Source organism: Arachis ipaensis, chromosome B01 (assembly GCF_000816755.2).
Source record: "Arachis ipaensis cultivar K30076 chromosome B01, Araip1.1, whole genome shotgun sequence".
Taxonomy (NCBI): domain Eukaryota; kingdom Viridiplantae; phylum Streptophyta; class Magnoliopsida; order Fabales; family Fabaceae; genus Arachis; species Arachis ipaensis.
The window spans coordinates 18,620,265-18,626,790 of NC_029785.2; positions in this window are offsets into that span (position 1 = coordinate 18,620,265).

Consider the following 6,526-nt stretch of genomic DNA (forward strand, 5'->3'; position numbering starts at 1 on the left):
TTATTTTTATTAAGATTCCTTCTTCCTCTACCCCTTGGATATCTTCTAGCTCGACCACGGTAATAGGGATATTGGTTTCGAGGAGGTCCTCGATGTACCCATTGTGAATTCCGCCGATAAAGAGTATATCGATTCTGGAATTCTTGACAATTCCAAATCCATTGGACACCTATAGCCTGAGACTGGCTCAAAAATGCAACAACATTTTGTTGAGGGGCCTTAGAACTTTGTCCCTCGATATGCCCAATTGGCTGCCTTTGACAAGCTTGCTCCTCTCTATGAGCTAACTCCTTTTTCATCCTCTCTTTCTCAAAAATTGCTGCAGCTTCAGCATCAAATATCACATTACATCGTGGACATAAAGATACGTCCCGATCTTTAATCATTTGCTGTACTAAGAAATCCAACAAGCCATCTCCTGCTCGAGGATATACCGATCGAACTTGTGACTCAAAATTATCCAGAGCCACATCAAAGTCGTAAGACATACCAACCATATTCACTTCGAAATATGGTTCAATGAAACTAGCATCCGCATCGAAAGGATCAACATCCACTTTCATTTCCTTCTTCCCATCATCGAACTTCAAACGTCCCTCCATTATAGCTTCTTGAATTAAGTTCCTAAAACAAACACAACTGTTAGTCGAATGACTAGTTGTTTGGTGAAATTTTCAATAAGGTTTCCCTTTTAGATCTTTCATCGAAAGTAAGGTTCTACCCTCAGGCAGAATTAATTGTTTATCTTTAAGCAACACATCAAAAATTTGATCAGATTTCGAAATATCAAAACTATACTTTTTTCCACCTTTCAGTTTTGATTCATTCGACTTTTCATTACTAGGAAGCTTTTTAAGTAAAGAGCAAACATATGGAGGACCCTTCCTAAGTTCAGCCAAATCGATCTCTGTCTCGAAATCGAGTTCCTCTTCTGAGGACTCCATAGTCACATAAGCAACTTTCTCTTTTCGAGTAAAAGGTTTACTCTTTAATTTTTGCTCATTCCTATGTTTCTCCTTTTTCTTTCTTCATGAGATTGACCTGACAAACTTTTTCAGCCAGATGGGCTAAGTCAGGGATATGCACATTAAGCAATTTTCGACGCATATAAAATCCTAGCCCCATAATTGCTATTTTCACCACTTCACTCTCAGGTAATGAAACATAGCATCTACTTCTAGCATTTTTGAAACGTATCATGTAATCATCAATGGTTTCACAATCCTCATGTTTCAAAGCAACTAGATCAGTAACTGCCACATTCAATTCCCTCGATAAATTGAGTGTGAAAAGCAGTTTCCAACTGATTCCATGTCGTTATCGAATTTGGTCTGAGATTCGAAAACCAAGTAAACGCATTCTTCGTTAACGAAGAAGGAAAAATCTTCATTTTCAAATTCTTATCATTGGCTAAATTTCCAATCTCAACCAAATATCGAGCGACATGTTAAGTGGTTGACTCTCCAACTTCCCCTGCAAATTTTGTGATTATTTTTGGATTTTTCACCCCTCTTGACACTTCAGCCATTTGAACAACTTGAGAAAAAACAGACACAAAATGGGGTCGATTCATAAAACCAACATTCAAACCCACTCGATTGAGCACTTCCTCCACAATTCTTGTGACTTGATAACGTTCACCACCATGATTAGCACGTAATCTGGCTAGAACCTCATCTGCATCTTGCCCACGGGGAACTATATGAGGATTTTTTCTATTTAAAACATTTATTTTCAGTTTGAAACATATTTTTGAATCCTTCATTATTTTTCCGGGCATCATGCCTTTCACCTTCCTCATAATTCACGATTCGAGAAATTCGTTCGACTTGTCTAGCAAGGCGTTCGAATTTCGATTCATGATCAGCCATCATAGGATTTAGAATTGTGGTCATTTGTTGAGTCAACAAGTTGACTAAGTCATGGTGACTTTCCTCTACATGTTGTCGATATACTGCCATGGAATTAGCAGCATTCGATGTAGAGCCCACATTATAATCACGAGAGTACTCAGAATGCTGCCGTGGGTTTTGAGAATTATTCACTCCACTCGTACTCCCGAAACGAACAGGAAGAGCAAAACCACTCACTGGTGGGGTATAACCAGAAGGTAGACCATAAGGAGGCCATCCAGTGGTTAATGGAGGCTGAATTGGTGGCAAAGTACCACGTGGACGAATGTTACGTCTGACACTTCCAGTTTGTATGGTAGTAATCGCTATACTTTCACTTCCAATTACACCTTCCGAACGTGAAGTCACATCCGTAGACTGCACAGTTACTGGTATACTGTCATTGGTGGACGAACCACCATTCACATTTGACAATTCATCAGCCATGTGAATGATCTTTCCACTTCTAAATTATATACACCAAATGACACCAAAAATTATTTGACACACTTCAATTTAAAACTATCCCACCGGGCATGTCAATTTGTTTTGTCGATTTTTAGCAAATCGATGGTGGTTCGATTCTAATAGTTTGGGAGCGAAACCTACTCCTCTTTTGCAGGTACCAGTTTTCTATAAGTGCATCAAAGTGTCTTGAATTAGACGAGTATCGAAATGAAAAATAAATTGAAATTTGTAAAAGAATAAAAGAAGTGAAAAATAAAACATTCAAAAAGTAAATTGGCTGAAATCGAAGAAAGTTGCATTAAAATTTAAAAAAAAAGCAGTAAATGTGCCTTCGACTAGGTCAAAGGACTTTAGGCATGAAAATTAAAGATACTGGAATATAAATTGAATTCGAAAATTAAACATTGCTCGAAACGTACATTTACTTGAAAAATAAACTTGCTTGAAAGATAAAGTTTACAGGAAATTTAAATGGAAAATAAAGAGATGTGGAAGGAACCCTACAGAGAATTGACTCGAAGCAGACTCAAAAAGTCCTGGGATGTGAGTGTGCGTGAGTAATTTCTGAAGCAATGTTCCAACCTTTATTTCCTAAAACTTTCTAATATTTATAGCCTACTTCTGTAACCGATTATTAATTACAAGGTGCTGTCTTGTATGTGCACTCCCAAATAACTGTTCCCACTCTTTTGCTAATAAACGTTACCCATAAATTTCTCACATGGTGAAAGCCTTTAACTTCTCTTCTTATGTAACCGTTCGATTCACTATTCGAGCAACTATTCGATTTCTCATTCAAATATCTGCTCGACTAGGCCCGCTCGATTTAATAAAGTGTCCAAAATTGAGTATGCGTCGAGTAACTCCCAACTAATGCCTGCACGTGCGACTTTCCGACATCTACTTCCATTCCAATCGTTTCTTCAATATTTCGTATTAGCTTATCCTAGTCGAAAATATTTTTTTGACTAACAATTAGTTTCAATTGTGTTAAAAAATTATTTAGTATACAAATTTGTAATTTTAAATGTGTTCATTAATGTATACATCAACATTGTTGAACATTAACTTAATAGTAGTGACGACCACGTTTATTTTATGACAAACGTGTTTCTTTTCTTTGTGTATACAGATATCTATTTTATTAGTTTTGTATGTGTGGCTCAAAAAACTTGTTTAACAATTTCGTTTCTGGAATTTATTGTAGAAGATGTGTCATATATATTGAGCTATTCCCAAAACCAAAGCAGTAAAAGAGAATCAATTTTTTCTTATTATTTGTGTTAAAAAAGTTATTCATATTAAGAAAATATAAGCACAAATTTAATGAATTTTGGATGTGTACTAAAAATATTTTATATGTTATCTTATTATTTTAAATGTGTTAAAAAATTATTTATATAAAAAAAATATAAACACATATTTAAACGAATTTTAGATGTGTACCAAAAATATTTTTTATGTTGTCTTATTATTTTAGATGTGCTATGAATATATATAAAATAATAAAAGAACACAAACAAAATAATCACCCGAGACATACGATCAACGCTTTAAAATGTTAATATAATGTTGAATATCAACTTCTAATTATGCATATGATGGTATACGTTTTTCATGAAACTAAGAAATAAAAAAAATTGAAGTTACAGATTTTGTGAATAAAAAATACCAAACTTTCATGAATAATAAAATAAAAAGTAAAAAAAAAAAACTAAAACAGTAAATGAAGAAAAACTAAAGCTGTAAATGAAAGATTATTTACCTTGTCAAAAAAATAAAAAATCGCAATCAAAAATCACATAATAATGAAGAAAACAAAAATACAATAACAAATATTAAAAATCACACATAGAAATATAATCACATGCATGGAGTAACTTAAATGACTAATTTTCTGAAAAACTTAAAATATGAAAAGGTAGTTACTCACCGGTGTTAACCATTTGTATTTTTAAAATTTAAATTAAATAAAAGTGTTAGTAGTTCCTAAAATTTAAAAAATATGATTAAATAAAAATTAAAAAATAATATAATAAAATTGGCATGCTGATATGTGATATAGTATTTAAGTGTATACAAATATATCTAAAGAAGAATTTTTTATTTTTAATTAAAACATGATTGCATATCAAATAAATATTAATAAATATCATATCTAAAATATGTATAACAAATAGATACAGCAAATCAAAAAAGTGTCCGTGCTTATTAGTAAAAACTCAATTATTGTGTTTAAATTGTTTATCGTTATTAAACATCTCTTTGTACCATATCTGCATTACAGCATATCTATCGCGGCATTTCATACCATGAGGTTACTTACAAGTCACAAATTAAAGCCAATAATAACAACAATTTGGCAAAATTGCTAAAAAAAAGTTGTTAAATGAAACTAATGATAAACAAAGATACCCCACTAACACAAAAAGTTAGTTGTATATGTTATATTTTTCCCGAATAAAGTAATCAATTATCTTCGCAACACATTAATTAAATTTGTAAATAGAATACAAATTGTTCTACAACAGTGCAATAATTAAACAATTTTTATGCACACTAAATATGTATTTTTATACGGCGATAGTCAGGGATAGAACTAGATAGAAAAAAAAGGAGACAATAATCTTTTTTAATTTTAATTTTTTACATGTAAATTATATGTAAATTTTAGTTTAATCTCCTTAAAATTTTATTTTAGTCTTATTTTATTGTGTAAATATTTTTTGCCCCCTCTAATATTTCATCTAGCTCCGTCCCTACACCAGAAAATTCTCTAATTTATCATATTGAGCAATGTTAAGAAGATAAAGTTTTTTTGAGGTCACAGAAAATATTCTATTCTATTCTCCACGAGTACTATCAATAGTGTATTCAAATTCATAAACTTGCAAAATATACACAAGTTACTGATTTGGAGAATCGTGCCAATTTGGAATTTTAGCAAAACAAGAATTACTTCGTTAGTAGCATAGTCCAAACTGGCAATGGATCCTCCCAATCAAAGTTTGAATTCAAATTATAACCGAGAGTAATCAAACCTCGGGTCGTCTTCCCTAGGAACTAATGCCTAAGAGCGCACAATTTTGGTTGCAAGAACAAAGGGGTATTTTCAATGATTGAAATAAACAAATAAAGGGATAAAAGAACAAGATAAAATTATAATTAATAAAGTAATAAAGGAATGAAAGAACTATGTATGTAATATAAACAAGTAAGACTCAAAATTGGTGGAAAAGTGGATGACTAAATAATTAAAAAAATTAATTTTACAAATTTAATCATTTTTTCTATTTTTCAGAATAAAATTTGCTGCGACTCTCATCATTTTTAATATTTTCGTCGCATTCTTCTTGCAACAACTTCGAAGACTTTGATACGATTTGTTAGCTTGGTACCTACAATCATTATGATCAGTTTGTTAGTTTGGTACCTTCACATCCTTGGTTCCTTCAAACTCAACTAAAACATGGTATTGAAAATCAAACGAAACAACGTGCTAGGTATGGCACGAATTTAGAGGTTCATTGATTCAAGCTGAGAAGGCGGAGGAAATATTAAACCAACCTAAAATGAGTTTAACGCGATGATTAGACCCATTTTGATAGCTCCAAATGTGTATGCCATCTCCTCTTAGAAGATTTTGTTGGTTTTTTATGTAACCTAACACCTCCTATATTTATTTTCCTATAGTATATTCTTAAAAGATATTTTAGTATTTTACTAAATACTAATATTTTTTTCCTTTGGGTCTTTATTTATTTACGTAAATTCCAATCATGTCATAGAGTTAATATTCAAAATTGACTTCTGAAATTTGACCTTCAATTTAATTTAATCTTTTAATTTTTAATTGACTCAAATTATATCCTAAAATTTTAGAGCGTAACTTAAACTGGTCCTTCCGTCTATTTCTGTCACCGAAAAATTGACGTGGCACATTTAGTTAAGCAAAAAGTATAGGCTTGTTCGTCAATAACGATTGAATGGTCAAAAGATCAAACTCTCCATGCCAACCTCCAAATAAATGACCAGAATCTCATCTCGACAACTTCAACTTCTTCTCGGAAACACCCTTTTCCCCGCCTAACCACCACTCTTTCTTCATCTTCATCTTTTTCATCTTCACCGTTTTTGATTTCCTCATCTTTTGCCACCAACACAAC